Genomic DNA, 18,714 nt, shown 5'->3' with positions numbered 1-18,714 from the left:
GGCATAAGAGGTAAGGGGCACAAATATATGGTGACTGACAAATAATAATGTACAACTAAAAATTCACATTGTTATAAACTAGTATGACCTCAATAAAAGAAATAAAAAAGGATATTAGGGTATGTGGCAAGAAGTCTCCCATCCTAGTCCCCATCTGTTGAGTTTCTTCCAGACTTGGGTAAGCACTGGTTTTTAGTTTCTGATGGCTCCTTCCAGCTCCTTTTTATGTGTGTGCCAGCAACTAGCAATACGGTTTGTAAGTCAAATTAAAAAGCCTCTTTCTGTGTGAAGGTTGTGTGTGAATGAACAAGATATTCTCAGATGTTTTTCTTTTTTCTTTTTTTTTTGTGAGGAAGATCAGCCTTGATCTAACATTTGTTGCCAATCCTCCTCTTTTTGCTGAAGAAGATTGGCCCTGGGGCCGGCCTGGTGGCGCAAACGGTTAAGTGCGCGTGCTCCGCTGTGGCGGCCTGGGGTTTGCCAGTTCGGATCCCGGGCGGGCACTGACCCATGCTTGTCAAGCCATGCTGTGGCGGCGTCCCATATAAAGTAGAGGAAGATGGGCACAGATGTTAGCCCAGGGCCAGTCTTCCTCAGCAAAAAAAGAGGAGGATTGGCAGATGTTAGCACAAGGCTGATCTCCTCACAAAAAAAAAAAAAGAAGATTGGCCCTGGGCTAACATCTGTGCCCATCTTCCTCTACTTTATATGGGATGCCGCCACAGCATGGCTTGACAAGCGGTGTGTCGACGCGCACCCGGGATCCGAACCTGCAAACCCTGGGCTGCCAAAGTGGTGTGCGAACTTAACTGCTACGCGACCGAGCTGGCCCCTCAGGTGTTTTGTTTGATTTTTATTTTAACTGATGTTTTAATAGTTTTTAACATTGTGAAATTTTGGGTTGTACATTTTTGTTTGTCCATCACCATATATATGTCTCCCTTCACCCCTTGTGCCCACCCCCCACTCCCATTGCCCCCGGTAACCACAATACAGTTTTCTCTGTCCATGTGTTGGTTTATATTCTACATATGAGTGAGATCATACAGTCTTTGTCTTTCTCTTTCTGGCTTACTTCACTTAACATAATACCCTCCAGGCCCATCCATGTTGCTGCAAATGGGACAATTTTGTCTTTTTTTATGGCTGAGTAGTATTCCATTGTGTATATATACCACATTTTCTTGATCCAATCGTCAGTGAAGGGACACTTAGGTTGCTTCCACTTCTTGGCTATAGTGAATAATGCTGCAATGAACATAGGGGTGCATAAGCCTCTTTGGATTGTTGATTTCAGGTTCGTTGGATAGATTCCCAGTAGTGGGATGGCTGGGTCATAGGGCATCTCTATTTTTAATTCTTTGAGGAATCTCCATACCGTTTTCCATAGAGGCTGCACCAGTTTGCATTCCCACCAGCTGTGTATGAGGGTTCCTGTTTCTCCACATCCTCTCCAACATTTGTTGTTTTTTGTCTGTGTGATTATAGCCATTCTAACGGGCGTGAGGTGGTATCTTAGTGTTGTTTTGATTTGCATTTCCCTGATGATTAGTGATGTTGAACATCTTTTCATGTGCCTATTGGCCATCTGTATATCTTCTTTGGAGAAGTGTCTGTTCATTTCCTCTGCCCATTTTTTGATTGGGTTGTTTGTTTTTTTGTTGTTTAGTTGTGTGAGTTCATTATATATTACGGAGATCAACCCCTTGTCAGATCTATGTTTTGCAAATATTTTCTCCCAGCTGGTGGGTTGTCTGTTCATCTTGATTCTGGTTTCGTTTGTCTTGTAGAAGCTCTTTAATCTGATAAAGTCCTACTTGTTTATTTTTTCTTTAGTTTCTCTAGTCTGGGTAGGCATGGCATCTGAAAAGATTTCTTTATGACCAATGTCAAACAATGTGTTGCCTATATTTTCTTCTATGAGTTTTATAGTTTCAGGTCTCACCTTCAGTTCTTTGATCCATTTTGAGTTAATTTTTGTGAATGGCGATAGCAGATGGTCCACTTTCATTTTTTTGCATGTGGCTGTCCAGTTTTCTCAACATCAGGTGTTTTTCTTTTAAGGAAGGGAATAGTAGGAATAAAATTTGGTGTGAATGAACTAATGCTAAGATCTGATTATCTAGGTCATCAGAAGTGTACATAAAGTGATTCCCAGTCTCTACCTTAGGGAGGTTTACGGTCAGTCTCGCTCCAACTCAGTGTATTTGTCATCTTTATTATTATTAAACACAGTTCGGTTAGAAAGTAAACAGTTGTTAAGATAGCTTGATCATGAAAACCAGGTGTGTCTCCGGGCGCTGGATCTGTATATTCAGCTGCCTCCTTACTAGTGACCCATAAGCACATGCAATTCAACACGTTCAAGAGAAATTCTGCTTTCCTCGTGCATCCCTCACTGCACTACCCACGGCTAAAAAGGAGCACCATCCACCCAGCTGTCCAACCAGAAATCAGGTACCAGCTTTGACACCTCCCTCCCTCTCTGTCTCTCCCCTTCTCCCTCTCCCCTACCCACCCTGTCTCCTCTTTGCCCTCCCCTCCTCCCATCAGTCATTCGGAGCCTCTCTTCTCTCTTTACTGTCTCTCTCAAACCTCCCCGCCCCTGCCCCCGCCTGACCACCTTTGCCTCGGTTCAGGCCCTCATCTCATCTTGTCTGGAGTGTTCAGATGCTTGCGCCCTGGAAGCCCTTGGTTGGGCTGACAACCTGGGGGACTGGGATGGCCCTGGGCTGCCTGTCAGCCACAGCACCCCTCTTTCCACTCTGCGCTCCAGGCTGACAGAAGCACCTGGACTTCTTCCTGGGCCCCAGGTCCCTGCCTGCCTCTGAACATCCTGCTTCCTCTCTCCACAGGGTGGAGGTCTTTTCCTTCCCCAGAGCTGGCTAACTCGTCCTTCCAAGCTCAGCACAGCTCACGTTTCCAGGCGCCTGGAATGCGTGCTAGTCGGCGTGCTAACACTTGACCTGCGTTACTTCTCATAACGCTCTGTCCACACGATGGTTCATTTTTCTTGCTCAGTAACTTCATAGGCTGGACGCTGTTGTTATTCTCATCTTACAGTGAGGAATGAAGTGCAGCTTAGGGAGGTCCAGTGACTTCCCCGTGGCCACACACTGCTGAGCGGCAGAGCCAGGCCTGGACCCAGGCCCTCGGGTTCCGGACTCCTAGTTCTCAACCCTGCTGGGCTGCCTGGTGTTCATTGTCTCCTGGACCAAGCTCCTTGAAGGCAGGGAAGGCAGGCATTGTTTGGAAAACAATGATTTGTTAGATGGTTTTTACTAAATTCAGAAAAGAATAAAGAAGGAAACAGAAGTGATCCATAATGTTCCTGCTCAGTTAACTACAGCTGACATTTAAAAGATCAAAGTATTCCCTTTTTGTGGTGAGACAATTCAGACAGTAGAGAAAGGTTCAAAATGGAAGTAAATGCCTTCCACTGTTTCTTTCCCCTAAAGGAACTACTATAATAGGCTCTTGAGTATTTTCCCCCCTCCTTTTTTTTTTTTTTTTTTTTTTTTCAGTGAGGAAGATCAGCCCTGAGCTAACATCCATGCCAATCCTCCTCCTTTTTTGCTGAGAAAGGCTGGCTCTGGGCTAACATCTGTGCCCATCTTCCTCCACTTTATATGGGACACCGCCACAGCATGGCCTGACAAGCAGTGCATCGGTGTGTGCCCGGGATTCGAGCCCAGGCCGCCAGCAGCGGAGCGCCCACACTTAACCACTGTGCCACGGGGCCAGCCCCTAGAAAGACATTTTTAGTCTGTTGCACGACACTGGATTTATATTAGGTTTACAGATGTCAGCAGTGCTGCATGATCCTCCTCATACTGCATCTTTGTGGAGGTGTGTGCATCGTGGAGTCCTGTAGCAAATACGGGCTTAGCAGTGGAATTGCTGGATCATAAGATACGGGCACTTAACAGTTGCGTAGGTGCCCAGCTGAAGGCTGAGACTGGCCGCTTTGCAGCCTCAGAGCCTAGCAAAGGCAGCTGCTTCCAAAATGGGTGAGTGAATGCCTGATGTTCCAGTACGGATGCTGATGGTAAATACACACGCTTTGGAACGTGGGAGCATTTGGGGAGGGCAGAGGGGAATTGCACAGCTGTCGTCAAGTGCAACAGCCACGGTCACTTTTTTAATGTCCTAGCTTTTATTCATTCTCTTGTTATCTTTCAGAAGCGGCACCACGTACTGCAGACTGCTCATCCCTCCCCGTTGTCCGTGTACAGAGGGTTCTTTGGGTGTAGACATTTCTCTAAGACCAACGAGCTGCTGCAGAAGTCCGGCAAGGAGCCCATCAACTGGAAGGAGCTGTGACCCTGAACTGGGGGCATCTCCAGGCGGTTTTCTAGAAGCTGCTATTGAAGTTGCAAAGTCCGATTGAAAAAGCATTTCCCTGGTTCTTAAGCACTCTGCATAAGGGAAGGTTTCGGGAAAGCAGCCATGAACCAGGCTGCCCAGGAGAGGCCGCTTTATCCAGCCTGGACGTGCCCTGTGACCACGTCTCCTCTGCAGCATGGCTTTGGCCTAACACGCGCCATCAGCCCAAGTTCTTGGAAGAGAGATGAGGTCACACTCTAGACTCTTCCCCTCTGTTTCCTTGGGCTAAGGGGGGAGATAAGCACCTGTTTGGTACAGCCAGCTGCTACTTGTTTATACCTGGTAGGTTAGACTGTAAGTTATCAGGTGTTGGGTGTGTTTATTTAGAAGGGCCCCCCTCTGCCCAGCCTGGCCTTCCAGCCTCGGCCAGGTCCACCGCCCCTTGATCCTCACGGAGCCCTCAGGCCCCTCCTTGAAGGAAGCGCGAGGACGTTTTGCAAGTTCCCAGAAAGCCGGCCTCGCAGAAATGAGGGATGAATTTCCTGGTTGTAGCAGAGGAGAAAATTCCTAAGGAGTAATCCTTGGTGTGAGCCTTCACAGACAGGCAGAGGCCGAAAGAAGTGAGCTGGGTCTTGTTTATCCTGTTATCCCGTGGGTGTTTCTAGGAGTAAGCAGTGGACGTTGAACAGGAAGGAGGAGAAAGGGGGGAGGGGCTTTTCTTAAGGAGAGAAAGTGCTTTTCTCCTAAATGTATCCTGAGCTGGGGTTCTTAAGGCAGCACCGACTGCCAAAAGCTGTTTTTTATAGACTGAAATCACTTTGGGATATCTCTTTCTTGAACACTGGCGAGTTTTGCTGTTTTAAACAATACTTGTGGGGCCCAACTGGGCGGCATCGTGGTTGGGTTCGCGCACACTTGGCTTTGGTGGCCTATGGTTTGCAGGTTTGGATCCCCGCCTCGGACCAAAAAAAAAAGATACTTCTGCAGATATATATATATAATATAAATCGTTTATAGACAGTCTTTATAGGTCTGCACCTCCGTCCTAGATGCTGTTAGAGTTGCTGTTTTGCTATTAGCTGGGTCAAACAGTTAAGCCTGCTGAGTTTGGTAACAAAAGATTGTTGAAGTTTCGCTTTGTGCCAGTGCCCTTAGCCAGGTCCCTCTGGGCCCGGGGCATCTGCGGCCGCCCTTGGGCTGGGGCAGTGCCCACTCCGTGGTCGCCATGGCAACCATTGTGGGCAGGAAGGGCCGCCTCCGCTCCGCCCTTCCCTCTTCATCCCGCCCCCGCCTCTCCCCCCCTATGGAGCCGCCCACCCCTCCCTCAGGCCTTGGTAAGCCCTGGGCCGGGTTCCCCGGGAGGGGCGCGAGCAAGGCGGCGACCAGAGGCTCGGAGCTGGGCCCCACCCCAGTGAGGAGCCGCACCCCTGCCCCAGCTCTGTGGAGGGGCTACACAGGGTCGGGGTCAGGTGAGACCCTAAAGGGGCCGCTTCGGGCTGGAAAAAGCATTTCTCCGGGGATCTTGGCAGGCCCTTCCTGGCTGTGTCCTGCCAAGCCCTGGGACAGCGCGAGGCGGCTTTCCTCCATCCTCACTCTGCTGGTGTTTCCAGACTCTTCCCTGGGAATCTGGACTTGAGGTGTGCGGCCAGGGCATGGGGAGGATGCCCTGATGGCCCACTGACCTGCCAGCCCTTGGCTGCAGTAGCAGGGGTCGGCCGTCTACGTGAAAGGTTGGACTTCGCTAGAGTCAGATGAAGAGGGAAGCCAAAGGCATAGTAGGGCTCGCTCAGTGTCCTTGTATGTAAGGGGGCCAGAAAGAATGCATCCAGGCACATTTCTTAGGGGGTGGGGATTCGGAAACCTTGGTTTCGCTTGAGAAGATTGCTTCCCCTCGGGTCCTTAGTTTTCTTATGTTTGAAGGGAAGGGTTTCTGATCCCACATTCCGCCGTCAGTGAGCAGGCTCCCACGGACGTGGACGGAGATCCAGAACAAAGCCGCATTCTCAGTTTGCCCCCTGCGAACTTTGGGGTCCTCTCCTAAGCGTTACAATGGACCCCTTATCCCAGGGAGAAACTAGGGGATGCTATTCCTCTATCTCTGGGGTGTTGACACTTCCAGGGGACAGTAAGCTCTGAGTTACCATAAATAATTCAAAAAGCAAACTGTTTTAAATATATGAAACCTTAGAGGTGTAGTGACACTAAACGGAACACAGCAGCATCTTAATGGTCAATGACCTTCCCCCCCAAGAAGAAATACAAATTTAACCACAGGTTTTTAAGAAACAAGGTTCATTTTGCTGAACTTTTAGTTATGTAGTTGTACTTTTTTTTTAACATGTTTTTGGGTTTGCTACCCTAAATCCATCTTTTGGGTTTGTTTTGGCTTTGCTCCAGCGCTGGGTATGCCAAAATGAATAAAAAGGCAGTAATTGGCCCTTTGGATCAGGGGCGGCATACTTTTTCCATAAGGGGTCAGATAGGAAATATTTAGGCTGTGGTCATCCTGTCTCTGGCAACCACTCAACTCTGTTGTAGAGAAAGCAGCCACGTGCACAGTGTAAATGGACGGTGTGACTGTGTTCCAGTAAAACTTTATGGACACTGAAATGGGAATTTAATATGATTTGCACACGTTGTGAAATCTTTTAATTTTTTTCCAGGCATTTAACAAATGTAAAATCTATTCGTAGTTGGAGAGCCGTGGGTCACAGTCGGCAGGGGCCGTAGTTTTTGGACCCCGTTCCAGGTGCTCCCACTCTGACATCAGAGTGGCACAGCCTGTCTGTCGTGTCCCCCCACTGTCTGGGCAGACCTCGTGGCTCGCTGTGGGAGCCTGAAAGAGCCCAGCCAGAAAGGATTCCTGTCTCCCCTTAGGCAGGGAAAGCTCACAGGGCTTTTGGATTGGTAACAAGGAAGTACGTTATTACACAAAATGTCCCGGGAACCGCAAAGTCTAAAACAGTCCTGTGAGAGTCACTATCTGTTTGTGATCTGAGTCCATGGGGGAAAGGTCGGGGAATGTGAATTGTATTTTTTTTAGAGTTTAGCATGTTATTAGTATGCTTCCATTATTAGATAATACATTCTCTCCCTCTCAAAATTCAGTTTCTGCTTTAGTTTGGTGCTGGTACAAAAAAGTCTTAGAAAGAGTTTTGGATTGGAGAAGAAAACTTTTCGGTGTGTACGTGTGGCAGCGGCTTTTCATCCTTGTCAAACCCTTAAGATGTACACGGAAAAAAAGGTAGTGGGCTCTGGGCTACTTTGGAGGGTCCTGGCATCTTGACTGGTGGTGACTCAATCTGAGAAAAGACTGGAACGTAGGCCTGCTGGAGACGGCCTGTTTTCGGATTTGGAGTCCTTCTGACACTTAATCTGGGTTTCACAACCTAAAGTTACCTTGTTGATTATCTCAGTTGGAACCAGTTTTTAAAATTTTGAAATATGTTTGGAAATGCAAATATTGGTGAGTGGGGCGGACCAGAGATCAATACTTTGCATTCTTTGCTGCTCAGTTGTGTATTTCCTGTGTCCTTGTGTCCCTTTCAGTTAGTGGTATTTGGGGTGACAGAGAGCAGAGTCTGGAGGCTTCAAACAAGCACTGAGTGCTCCTCAAGCCTCACCGCTGAGTCACCTGGGGAAACTTTAAAAAAATCAATGCCAGGCCCACTCCCAGAAATTCCGATTTAATTGGTCCTTGGGGGGAGGAGGAGACATTGGCATTTTTATAGTGTCCAGTTTACGGCAGGACTGGCAACTTTCCGGATGCCCTGTTTCCTTAGGCCACGTGGTTACTTAAATTTTTTTTGGCGAGTAATGATATGTATGACTATCTGAATCTAAGGTGTGTTTGAAGAAATATATTTTTCTATTAATGTTCTTGTGTTTGGTGGGAAAAGTTTATGAATAACTTCGAGCCTTCCATTTGACTTCTAGAAAATACCTATGCCTCAAAGAGAGAGTGTCAAGGGAGAGCTGAGCCACCAGAAAGTGTTCTTCATCTGTGTATGTGTATGTGTGTGTGTGGGGGGGGGGGGGGCGGGGGGAGGATGGATGTTTCTAGTCTTTTTGAAAGTAAGGAGTTTCGTTAGACAGATATTATTAAGTGCCTGTTATGAGCAAGCCGCTACGGTAGAAGCTCAGTGTACGTCATTTCATTTAATTTTCTCAACCATGCGGTGAGGTGGTTGAGTGAGGGAACAGACTCAGCCATTTGCCCGAAGCCACAGCTAGAGGAGCTAGGATTCGAACCCACGTCAACCTGATTTCAAAGCCCAATAGTCTTGCCACTGTTGACACTCTGCCCAGATCATACTTATTTGTCTTCATTAGGGAGGAATTTTAAATGGAATTTAAAGGAAATTTTCTTGAGTTACGGGTGGCTTTCCCAGGAAACTCGAAAGGACATGTCTATAGTTGGAGAGGTGCCTCTTTCCAAGGATTGCATGAGCCGCTCTAGAATGAATGAATCTTGATAAATGATCTCAGCACCATCATAGGGGCAGCCGGTTCTCCAGAACTTAAGGTTTGCAGGCATCCTGCTAAGCACTTGACCTGCGTTCCTTCATCCCCAACTCCTGTGAAAGGGATGTGGCACTATCCCAGGTTACAGCTGACGATGCCAGGCCTTCACGGGCACACGAGTAGCAGGCAAGACGTGTGCCTCCTGCTTACAAATCCAGCGGAGAAAATTCCAAGAAGTCCAGTATTTGATGACTTTTCCTTCTTGGAAAACAAGCCCACAAATGAAGTAGCTCTGGCAGGGCGAAGCCCGCACTGTCACGGCCGCCATTTAAGCTGTTTTGCACAAGGACAGTGGTCTTGCGGGTTTTTCCACTTGCTGGTTAGTGAACATCCTGGTTTACTGAAATCAGGGCCGCTGAACTGCAGTTCCCCCTTACCTCTTGTCGGAGCACAATGCCCTTTTGTGTGGCCTCTGCTTTCCTGCCACCCGCTCTGGTTTGGACCTTTGTCCCGCATGCCTCCAGCTTTCCCCACATTGCGGAAGATTCTGTTAACTGCAGCTTCTGCTGGATTTCCGTCTTCTCTGGCCGGCCCTAGCAAGAGCCAGCCAACTCTGAATGGGAATGGAGCTGTTTTGGTTTCTTTTCCAAGTCACCAGAAATAGGAAACATTTTATTGAGTGGCGCTTTCATTGAGAGGGTTTTGCCACATCTTTTCTGGGGGGAGAGGCCAAGTGATCTTTTGATAGTGATCACCTGAACCCATTCAAGTGTTCACTGTGGGGTTGTTCCAGAGCCATTTCGTAAACAACCAACAAGCCGTATGCAATTAATTTTCAGCATGTCATAGGAGGGCCAAAATGACTGTTCATATTGCTTACGACAGCTTGGACTTTAGATTCCTCGTTGCTCATATAGCTAAGAATTTGAAATAAAGAGAATTGTGGGATTGAACGGTGGAAAGCAGAAGTGGCAGCCCCGCACGAATGGTTTGGTGTGGGATCTTTTTCCACTTCGCCTGGGTTATTACCGCTCTTCAGTGCCTTGAAGGTTAAATGCTCCAGAGATATTTTTAAACGGCAGGGGCCACTTGATCTAAAAGTGACATTTACAGTCATGGTGGTGAACAGCTAACCGGCTTCAATTCAGGCCCTCAGCAAACAAGGAACCTGGAAAATGGAACCCTGAATACACAGGTGAGCGGAAGTGGGAAGAGAAAAGGTAGAGAGAGAAATGGTAAGTGAGCTCGCCCTTCCCTGGGGTCACTGACCCTAAAGCCAGCGTCCAAGTGAATGGGAATTTAATGCGTAGTGAGAGCAGCCCCCCTGCACAGAAGCGTGCTTGTGGGGTTTCCAGGGGAACAATTCCTGTTGTGTTTTCGGGGGCTGATCCGAAGGACTGGAACGTAACGTAGATGAAGGAGAAGGGCCTTTCTTTGCTTCTGTAAATGGTTATGTTGCTGGGAATCCCCATGCAAACTGCTTCATCAGATCACAAACTGAAATGGTAGCTTTAGGTTTTAGGTTTACCTAAAAGACAGTTCTGTGATTTTTTTTTTTTTTTGCCCCCAAAGCTTCTGTCTTCAGGAACAGAATTCTGTTTCTGATAGATGTCCAGTCTCTCAACCTGTTGTTCATTTTTTTAAAAAGCAGATTTTACAAGTAAAGCGTTTACAGTGGTCTTGTGTTGCTAGAAAGACATGATTTGCTTTAATTTTTAAAAAACATATTACGAAGTAAAAGACTGAAGCAGCAGAGAGTAAAATGGGGGCGTCTCCTGTCACCATCCTTCCGTCTGTCTCTCCTCCTGCTGTGCACGGTTTAGTGTAAAACTTCGCAGACCTTTTATTCTGTGCATTCGCTGGGTACACAACTATATCTCTCAACCTGTCATCATCATCATTATTATTTTAACATAAACGGGTTTCCACATAGGTAGGGTGACCAAGCACCGAAGTTTGCCCAGGACTGAGGCGCGTTCCTGGAGTTCCCATTTAAAAACTGAAGGGTATAGACATTGTTGGATCAGTTATTTTTCCTTCTCACCGTGTCTTGGGAGATCTTTACAAGACCTGATTTCTTTCCTGACCTCGCCCCGAGTTTTAAATGGAGACCAAGTGCATCCTAAGTCGTGTGATTGGAGGTGCAAACATCTCCAACTTGTGACTTTACTTGAGGAGCTCTGGGAAGGCATTTTATGTTTACAAAAAGGGGTTTTCTTTGCTCCTACTCACGTGTTGTGTAAACTTTCTGGTACTTTTATCACCTTTATATCTGAGACAGAAATTGGTGTATAACATTACAGGACGTACTCAATCTTTATGGGGAAATAAACACTTCGGTCTTCTGAAATGGAGGTTTCCTCGAAGTCTCACCCCTGTAGAAACTTTGGGATACCTTACCCTAAAGCTTCCTCTGAATTTTGACTCAGGGATCCTTTCTTCAGAGGAGAGCGCATCTGTACACGGAGAAGCCTGGAAGCATGGTCAGAAATGTTGCATTTTGTCTGAAATCTTCATGTACATTTCACATTTGATTCTAATAGATCTCTCTGTTTGTTATAATAATAGTAAACTTACTGCCGCAGAGTAAGACGGATCTCCAGGAACATAGGCCATGTCCGTTTATTCTCGGGATCCAGGCCTCCTTGTACCGGACATTCGAGGCTGGGTGCATCGGGGAACCTGAGGTGTTGGTTGTTGAGGAGTTGGCACGTGCCAGGTGTTCAGTTAAGCACTGGGGCAGTCCTAGGAGGGAAGTGTTCTTGACTGCATTTCCCAGACCAGGAAACCAAGGTTCGGAGAATTCCTGTGACTGGCCCAGCTCAATCGGGCGACTAATGGCAGAGTCTCCACCCAGGTCAGCTCCAGAAGTGCTGCTCTCTCGACCTTCCTGGGCCACCCAGCACACCTGAGCATCCTTCCCTGTGCTGGGGCCCCTGAAAACAGCCACGCTCCTCGTTAGCCCAGGGTTTTGTGCCACTAGTGTTGACTCCATTTTCAAATCACATTAAATCAGGGGTGGGAGTGACGCTACAGGACATCCCTGAACACACTCTCCTTTCTATTTGGAGGTTAACTGGTCGCAGGCTCCAGTAGTAACTAGAATAATTGGTTGTTGGAAACGCCCCTCTTAGCAGACTTTCCCGAGTCTGTTATAAGGAAGGCTGTGGTCTCTTATTTCCACACTCCCAACAATGGGCCTTTTGGAGCCTCCTGTTTGGAATGATAAGCTGCGTAAGGTGGAAAAGGAGCTCTGGTTCCAGTCAGTTTGGGAAACACTGGGCTGCCGGTGGGCCATCCAGACCCTTTCCAGCAGGACTTCTCCGAGCCTTTGCTATGCTGCTTTGCTTTTCTTGCGTGGAGAGTGGGCCTCTCCAAGATGTGACTGGGAGTTGGCAGGGAAGGGGACCACCTTTGAGGGCTGGTATCCCACAGCCACCTCTTGAGAAACACTGAACAATTTCATTTCGTGCCTTCCTCATTTCCTGTCAGAATTCTGGGAGGCAGGATTGTAGAATGGGTAAAGTTCACAGGCTTGAGCTCTTGAGTAGGGTTCAAAGGCCGTCTGTGTGTATGTGTGTGTGTGTGTGTGTGTGTGTGTAACGGAGCGCAGGCTGCCGGGGTTCTGGATGGTTGGAACAGGGAGAGGCTAGAGTGGAGGCAGGGAGATCTGCTAACAGGTCAGGGCACTAACAGCCTTGGGGTGAGGTGGTGGTGGGTGTTGGGGAGGGGATGAAGACATGACATTCATGCGCGTGTGCGTGCACACACACACACACACACACACTGCAGCTGGACGGCCCAGCTCAGGTCCCTGCTCTGCCACTTAATGATCATGTGCCCTCAGGCAGCAGGCTCCCCCTCTGCGCCTCACCTCTTCATTTGCAGAACAGGAGCACGTGCTTCTTAGTTTTTGTGGACATTTAGAAGGGTGGTGAACACAGAGTACCTGGCTTAAGACCTGGCGTGGAGTAAGTGCTCAACGCGTGTTAGCCTTTACGAAGATTCAGCAGTTTCCTTGGTTGGCTGAAGGACTGCTCTGTGCCTCCCTCAGTGGCTGTACTGCATTTACAAAGGAGCCCTATCTCCAGAGTCATTTTTTCAAATGCCTGCTTGCTGGGAAGAGGGGTGGGGAGACTAAATCTGGGCAGACCTGGGTTTTAGGCCCCGTCTGCCCTCACAGCATTTATCTTCCAGTGGGGGAGATGGGTATGCATGTGACAGTGACCTCACACGTGACTGCACCCTGCAATGAGCGCCAGGAGGGAGAGGACGGGGCCCATGAGGCCTAGGGCAGGAGCCTGGGCGTTCTGTGTGGCATCTCCAGCGGCCCCTTACATCGCAGGAAGGGCGAGCAGGGTGGCAGTGGGGTTCAACTGCCCGTCCAGATGGTTGCCCAGTGCCTCACCTTGACACTCACCTCATTGGGACTCAATGGGGCCAGAGGGATGGGCTGGGCCCTCAGACGCCCCTGAGCGAGGTGCAGGCATCCATGCATCCAGGGGTCACGTGTTTACTGACCCTGCCATGTGCTGTGCACTGCGCTGCAGAGCTGAGAGCAAGACAGCCAGTCCTTTCCTCAGGAAGCTCATGTTCCACTGGGGGAGATGAGTGACCGTATCAATAAAAATATGGTGTCGAGTCAGCAGGTGATAAGTGACGTTTAGGAAAAGGATGTGTCACAGAGAATAAGACAGACCCATCTGGTGTCAGGGCAGGTCTGAGGTGGGAACACTGAAGCCAAAGACAAAAAAAGGAGCAAGAGATAAGCATGCCAGGGCACGGAAGGGAGGAGAAGAACATTCCAGAACACAAGCCAGCAAGGGCAGAGGGACTGATGGGGCCAGAGTGGCCAGAGAGTGGGCAGAGGCCACACCACCAGGGCCCCGTGGACCACGGGAAGGAGAGGCCATTGAGAAGTTGGAGGTGCAGCTCACTGCTCACTGCCAGGGTGACTTTGGGCAAGTTGAATTTCTCAGTCCCAAGTTTCCTCTTCAGCAAAAGAAGGCTTCTGAGACTGCTCTCACAGGGCGGCATGAGGGCGTGATTACAAAATGCTTAGTACAGAGCCCGGCACACAGTAAGTGTTAATAAGCATTAACGATTAGTATTCAGGTTTTCATCAGCAGGTAGGGTGCCTCGCATTTTGTTCTACGTATTTTTAAACTTTTTAGTGTAGAAAAAAAGGTAACTTTTTTTCCTTAACCGACTCAGAGGTGGGGTGAATAGCACAAGAGCCCCTGTGCATTCACCACCCATCTGCAGTATCAGCTTTCGGCTCTTTCAGCCTCACCTAGTCACACATCCACCTTTTCCTCCATATTTCCCCCCAACTTTTTATTATGTCAATATGTTAATATTTTATTACGTATGTTTGACATACAACAAAGTTGAAAGGATTTTATGGTGAGCCCCCATACACCCACCACTTAGATACTACCGTGAACGTTTTACTGTATTTGCTTTGTCACATGTCTGTCCCTCTGTCTAAATTTTCATGTAAATTGCAGATATCAGTACCTTTCCCCTGAATACTTCAGCATACATATCATTAACTAGAGTTCTGGGTTTTTTGGAGTATTTTCAGGCAAATCTCAGAGCGAGATAAATACTTTAGTACATTTCTCTGAAAGAAATGAGGACTTTTTTATTAAACCAGCTCCTAGTTATCTCCAACACAATTAACAATATTTCCTTATGTGGTACCCAGTTCGTGCTCAGTGTCCTTCAGTTGTCTCAGTGATGACTTGGAACAGTTGTTCAAGTCAAGACCCACAAAAGTTCCCATTAAGTCTCTTCTCATCTAGAATAATCACCGCCTTCCTTTATTAAATGCCGGTTACTTCTTGAAGAAACTAGGTCATTTGTCCTGTAGAATTTTCCACATTCTGGATTTGGCTGATTAAGCATCTTTCCAGTGTCATTCAACATGTTCCTCTGTCCCTATGATTAAGTACTTAGGTCTAGAGGATGCAATCAATTCAAGTCCAAATCCTTGGCAAGAATACTTCAGAGATGTTGCTGTGTGCTTTCTGTTGCATCATGTGGAGAAAAACATAACGTCAGGTTATCCCTCTTTTAGCGACTCTCTTCTTAGAGATGAGGATTGCAATTCTTTTGCTCTCCCTGAGCATTTGTTCCTCCGGGGTAGGGAAGGGTGACATCACACCTGCGTCCTCAGTCACAATCGCAGGGGGAGGCGAGGTTCTTGGATTACATAAGGATGTGTGCCTTCTCAAGTCTCACAGTTGTAGGGTGGGTACACCGCCCTTCACTGCCATCTGACAGTTGCCACATATCTTCCTCAGGCACAAAAATATTAAAGGAAACAAACGATTACTCTTTACAATAGAGCCAATTTGCTAGTCGCTGCTCCTGGTGTAGTAGCTTTGGCAGAGTCCCCGTCTTTAACCTGCAGAGTTATTAACTCACCATCTAGCATAGTAACAAGAGCAAATTTTACTTAAGGTGTCCTGTCCTGTTAGTGACCTCGTGAACTCCTATTCAGCCTCCTGTTCTCCTCTGGTGAACCCAGAGCAGATGTCTCCTTCTCTTAGCTCTCCCTCCTGCCCATCTCCACCCCTGGAAGGAGTTCTCTCTGAACTGCCTTCCAGATGTGGCTTTTCCTGATTCTGGGATTCTAGCACCTAGACCTTGATTTGGAAGGCTTTTTCTTTATTTGGGCAGAACTCTCCTGTCTCCCTCAAAGCCTTTCCCAGGAGAAGAACCTCAAGTCTAGAGAAGTCGTTTTGTTATTTATTTCTGGGTTGCATTTTTGTTTCTTAGGAGTGGTCACAGAGACTTAAAAACAAGCCCACAGCTCTAAGACACCAAGCAGTGTACCCTGACAGTCTCTTCTCAGGTCCACTGACTTAAGACCTTTCCCAGGCTTATGGACAGAAATTCTGCACAGAGAGCAAGCGAGCCTAAGGATTAGGAGCGTGGGCTTCCAAGGGAGGCCCCCTGGGTCCTAAAAGTGTGCTGTGGGGAGTGGCCAAGCCTGTTTCCGCACCTGTAAAGGGAGAGGAAGAAGTGGTACGTGTTTCGGAGGGTTGCGGGGAGAAGATGACGCCATCACACACGGGAAGCTTCTAGCACAGTGGTGTGACGGCCTGCGTGCTCCGTGAACACTCGTGACGGGAACACACTTCCCAAACACACTTCCCGAACACAATTCCTGATTTAGTGGGAATCACTTCCCACTCCCTACCACGCTCCCTCACATTTCCTTTCTTCCCTTTTTCAGCCCCTGTGTTGGCATTTTAAAAAACCTTCTCTGAATAATATCAAAAGCGACACCCTCCTACCCCTACCCCAACCCCTGCCCCAAACACGCCCAGTCCCTGGGGATGTCCCCATTGGATCTGGGAACAGACGGAAGTTAACTCAGCCTGGCCCAGGCTGCCTGGGCCCAGAGACTTCTCCCCACTGGGAAAGTGCCTGCTCTGCAGACCACTCTCCCAGCTGGAGGCCTGAGAAGCGGAGGCAAGTTCTGGGGTTGTCCCTGATGTGGGGATCTGCCTGTCCCATCTGGGCTGCCTGACCCTGAGGGAGTGGCCCCGATGCCTGACCAGTGGCGGCCTGGTGCCCACTAACCAAATGTGAATCCATTTCCGTCCGTTTGTGGAGGAGGACCCTCACAGTGGAAACCAGACTCACAGCCACCTGCCTTGTTCTTTCCGTTTTGGCACACCAAGAAGAGGAAGATTGGGTTTAGTGACTAGATGGATCTTGGTTGATCCTCCCATACTCCTACGAGGTGGGTGAGGCTGGGTGTTCTCCCTCCTTTTCTAGATGGGGAAACTGAGGTTCAGAGGTAACACTCTGTGGGTGGCGGAGCATCACAGGGCAGTGACTCATCCTGCACAAGGCTGTCAGCACAGATCACTAATGGCAATTGCTAAGACGCGCAGAGCATGAACTGCGCCTGGCACTGTGCTCACCTGCGTGAGTGATCATGTCGGACACTCGACAGTTCTGCCTTGTAGGCACATCCTTATCCTACCTGCAGGTGAGCAACCTGAGGTTCAGAGGGGTTATTGAACTTGCCCCAGGCTCACCCTGCTTGTAGGTGGCAGAGCTGAGATGTGAACCCAGGTCAGTTTCCAAGGCACCAAGCCAGGTGCCCGAGGACAGTGGATTTTTGCTGTGAATAATGCCGCGGTGTAGAAGGAGCACTGGCCTGGAGCCGGGGACCCTGGTGCTAGTCGTGGCCATGTCAGTCATTTCACATGTGACCTCTGGCCTCTGCTCATCTGCAAAACAAGGACGTTGGACTTGCTGATCCCCAAGTGCCCCTTCCTTGGGCTGCAGGTTGGAGCAAGAGGCTTTTTGGGAAACACTGTGACCTGTGACACCCCTCGCCCTGCAGGCTGGAGTGCAGGTTAAGGTATCTGCCAGTCAGCTTTGAACGCCCTGGTGGTCACACGTGGCTGGCTCTATCACTTTAATTATCTCTCAATCTGCAAAGGACATTGCGCCATCTGCCTGGCAGCCGGAGGCTCCTTAACCACTCACTCTTTGTCCTGACACTTTTGCTTCTCTTTCTGTCTTGCCCAACTTGGCCAAACCCAGGTTCTGCTGAGCTCACCCTCCCCTCCAGGCAGGTGTCTGACAGATGAACCCGCAGGGACAGGAGGCTGTCGTGATTCCCGGAGTGTTGAAACGTATGCTGGAGACGCGGAGTCTGGCGAGGGGCGATTGCGTGAGCAGAGGAGTAGGCTTAAGTTGAGGAACAGGGCAAGCCAGAGGGAGATGGCCTGTGGGCCAGTGAGCTCCTGAGAGCGTAGACAGCCTCTTAAGTACCTGAGCTTGAGGGCAGGCGAGGGCCCAGTGAGGACCTTCGGGAATGGCTTATATTTACGGTGACAGATAAGGGCGTGCGGCGCTGCCAGCGTGGGGGAACACTCACCGGAGCTGGAGCACCGGCCCGTCCAGACTCCTCCCCCATGGCCTGATGCACAACGCCAGCCTCCTGCTGAAAGGTGACACTGAGGGCTGGGTTCCCTCAGTCACCCTGTGGGTGCCTGTCGGAGCCGCACGAGAATGGAGCCGATGGCCATGTCCGCAGTGATGGTGAGTGGCAGCAAGGGCTCAGGAGTTTATCTTGGCGGGAGGAAAAATCTGAGGGTGGAACAGGGCTGCTGGTTTACCGCTGACATTCCGCCCCCTCTGTCCCTCAGAGACCTTGCCAGGTATGGGTGTGTGGGGGGAGCTGGAAAACAAACTCATCACCCCCTCCCTCTCCGGCCTTTGTCTGGCAGCTGGCCAGCACTTGTTGGAACCGAGCGGTTTCCTGCGTTCGTTATGGCCAGGGCCCTGACTGCTCTGGCACCGGGCAGCTGTTTCTCGGGTTCGGTTTGCAAGAAATAAAAATAGCTTGGCTAGAGCTTGGTTTTTGGATCAGCTGGGTTATTTCAGCGAAGGACAGCAGCGTGGCATGACATGGTCCACAAAGGTTCATTGGAGGGACTCCTCTGGCCTTTAGCCCGTGGAATTGAACCACATGCACAGTTCTCCTTCTAGACCACCGTGCACGTCTGGCATTGTTAGTTTAAACGTCACTCTGTCACTCCATCTTCCCGGTCCACAGCCAGGTGTCTGGTTTTAGGATTGTGTTTATGTGCACGTTGTAGCACCCTCTGCTTTATGGAATTTATTTATACCCAGTTTCGGTGGTGGGGCAGTGGGAAAGGTATGGGAGTTGGGCCTGGATTTGAGCAAAGTCAAGGTACTGAGCTTCTCTGAGCCACAGTTTACCAAACTGTACAATGGGACTAAAATAAAGACGATAGCAGTAACACTATCCATCGAGTTGTCCAGAGGACCGGAAGCTTGAAGGTACTGTGCACTCGTGATGGGCTGTGTGTGTGAATGCTGTATACATATATATGTTACTCGAAGAGCAACTTGTGAGGCAGTAAA

At 49.0% G+C, this 18,714-nt stretch overlaps 1 protein-coding gene across 1 annotated transcript in view; it reads left to right on the top strand.

Annotated features, from left to right (window-relative positions):
- Positions 1-17,706: 17,706 nt before the first annotated feature.
- ACACB (acetyl-CoA carboxylase beta) overlaps positions 17,707-18,714 on the top strand; it is a 98,820-nt gene continuing 97,812 nt past the window's right edge. The window contains exon 1 of the mRNA XM_058531634.1: positions 17,707-17,865. The gene's annotated coding sequence lies outside the window, so the exon portion shown is untranslated. The remainder of the gene's footprint in view (positions 17,866-18,714) is intronic.

The sequence above is a fragment of the Diceros bicornis genome, chromosome 35 (genome assembly GCF_020826845.1).
Source record: "Diceros bicornis minor isolate mBicDic1 chromosome 35, mDicBic1.mat.cur, whole genome shotgun sequence".
Taxonomy (NCBI): Eukaryota; Metazoa; Chordata; class Mammalia; order Perissodactyla; family Rhinocerotidae; genus Diceros; species Diceros bicornis.
Note: the sequence above shows the minus strand (reverse complement) of the source record. Positions and strands in the feature narration are given on the sequence as shown.